Source organism: Zingiber officinale, chromosome 9B (genome assembly GCF_018446385.1).
Source record: "Zingiber officinale cultivar Zhangliang chromosome 9B, Zo_v1.1, whole genome shotgun sequence".
NCBI lineage: Eukaryota > Viridiplantae > Streptophyta > Magnoliopsida > Zingiberales > Zingiberaceae > Zingiber > Zingiber officinale.
The window spans coordinates 52,941,686-52,944,554 of NC_056003.1; the positions used below are offsets into that span (position 1 = coordinate 52,941,686).

A 2,869-nucleotide genomic window follows, 5' to 3' on the forward strand; every position below is an offset into this window, starting at 1 on the left:
TTAAGCATCATAGATGTATAATTCCATCAAAAGAACTAACTCGCTGTCCAAAAGTAAGTTAAAAAATGCATAAAATGATTTAGAGACCTAACAAAACCTAATCTTAATCTAATTAGAAAACTCTAATTAGCTCCACCCAACCTATTCATGAAAATCGAGACTTACTCAGTCTAAAACGCTAAATGTTGTACAATTAGGTAACTAGCCATGAATCTAAAAGAGTAGATGAATTTCATAGATGGCATGATGGTGAAGTACAGACACCACTACAAATAAGCTGTATGCAACCATAGTCAAGGGGTTATTTAAATGAGATTGTGTTACGTACTATGATTTGCAGCAGATACAAAAGGCATGGCAAATTATGAATGCTGTTAGTCAAGACATACTACCCTTCTACAGATTCTAGGAGATAAAATAACAGATTGACCTGAGAAGAACAAGTTTTGTTGTCTATTGCTGTGAACCTGTCTATTTGAACGCTCATGCTGTGAATCTATCTATTTCTTAAATATTGAACATCCTCAATAATAACATATTTTAAAACTCTAAGTAGTTTTTATGCTCCTCTCATGATGCTCTTCATTGCGAGATTTTGGTTCCAAACTGGACAAAACTGTAATAATGTGAATGAAATGCTTACCAAGGGAAACAATTATGCTGCTTGTAAGAGCTAAACTGATTCTATGATATTACCTTTTCTGGATAGACTAAGTAGACAGATTCAGTGCCTTAAAAGTCATATGAAAAAATCACAGTATCAAGTGATAATGGAAGTAGCGAAGGGAGCAAACATCTTACTACCATATGTAAGAACGTATGAAGGAAAGCTAGATATAAAAGTAATGGTCACAAGCATTAGTAACATCGAGTGACCAAGGCAAGTCAACTTTTGCACAAGAGATGCAATTTTTCAGGAGGTCACAATCTGGAAAATGACATTTAGAGAAAAATTAAGTACCTTTTTGCCAATCATTCGCCCACCAGCACTATGAGCAAAGTATATATTGTAAAAGTGGCAGATGAAAGCTTGAGGATCCTTTTGAGATAGCTCCTCGAGATACTAGGAATAAGAAACACCAGGAGAAGAAGGCTCGGGAATGGTATGCCCTTGGTCCTTGAACCATTTTAGATCTTTGGCTAATTTTTCAAACCTTTCCAAGCCAGTACTCCTGAACTCAGCATCTACAATACAATGGTTATGTATATACTGAACTATGTTCCAAATACATAACACTAGTAAATTGCCACAATTTGCCTGTTCCTATAAATAAAATCAAATTTTCTTTAAAATATCATAGATAGTAGTTTATCTTATTATTTCATCATTAGATCCAAAAAGCAGCTACCATGCAAGCACAAGCGTGTTACTGATAGAAACTAACAAAACCAGACTATCAGTTAGAAAGCAACAAATGCCCTATTTTATTCCAATTTCCTATCCTTATTTTGCAACTACTTGTAGCATCCATCAACTACTAAATTTTAACATAATATAATTTGTAGGCGACGCAACCACAAGAGGTCACCCACTGCCTTCATTTGGTTTGGATTGGGATGGATTTTTTTGACAGTCCATACGGCTGAATTAATAAAAGAAAATTCAACTGATACATACAAACTTTATCCTATGTAGAAGTGTAGCTGAACCTTTCTTGTTGAGCCAAAGGATTTATAAAAATGATGACTTGTATACTTGAAGCAAAATCTACGCAGCAGTAAATATAACAGCTTTGAACGGTCAACGAAAACTTTAGCTGATGATGTTCAATTATTATATCTCAAAAGCTAAATTTGTCTGATTTCCCAATTGAATAAATCGCTTATCAGAGTTTGTGCTTTCTGTCCTCGATTAAACGTAAAAAGGTTAACAAGTAGAGACAACTAAGGACTTCATCAAAGATGGAAACCAAAACTTACACCAGGGATAGGCGACCTTCTGGATGATCGTTTCGAGGGTATCATAAACAATCTTGCTGTCGACTAGAAAACGGAGGTAGCCCTCGATGGATGGTTCCCACTTAGCGACGGGCGGCGATTTAGACTCCTTCTCGCCTTCCTTCGCCTGATCCTTGGTGTGCAGCCTCATAGCAACGGTCCTCATCTCGTCAACGAACGAGCGGTCCCGGGAGGCCTGCCGCTTCTTCGGCATCTCTGCGGTGGTCGTCGTGACGACCATGGTGCGCAGGGGCTTCCGGTAGGAGGCGTCTCTCCGGTGACGGTGAGGGAGGGCAAAACGAACCGGACCAGAAAGGGAGGCAGGGATGAGGCGTGCTCGAGCACAGAAAGCTTGGGATTGGGAGATAGGAAGCATGGAGGAGGCCATACTTATGCTTCTGCAGCTACTCTTCCTCCTCCTGTCCTAGGCTGCTGTTACAGCTACGGGGCAGCAGCAGCAGCAGTGGAGCCAAGAAGCTTGTGCTCCCTTCTCTTGTGGTCTGTTCCGCGACATCAGCCACCCATTTCGTCGAACAACTGATCCGCCTCAATGCGGGGATCGGATGTACGAGCTCACCTGCGACGGCGACAAAGCCACCATCTCCATCGGCTCCACACACTACTTGATCACTCAGCTATCTTACAAAAGCGGCACGATCTGCTTGGTGGATCCAAAGTTTGCGAGCGGAAGCTGTGGCCTCCCTTCCCAATCTTTGTCACCCTCCGATCTTTCAAGCTCTGGCTTCGACCATTATCAAAATGGTTGGTGGGCAAGTTTCATGAGTTGTAGGAGAAGAATCGAGGCCCAGAGTTTGTATTAGCTTGTTCCTTGCTTGAGCAACAAAAACAACACTTTTGTCTATGTCGTTGTTGCAGATAAAGGAAATAGTTTGTCGTACCTTTATCCATCATGTCATTTTGTGTCGATGAT

General features: G+C 40.7%; 1 pseudogene; it reads right to left on the bottom strand.

Annotated features, from left to right (window-relative positions):
• Window positions 1–880: 880 nt before the first annotated feature.
• Window positions 881–2,327, bottom strand: LOC122024516 (annotated as a pseudogene).
• Window positions 2,328–2,869: the final 542 nt, after the last annotated feature.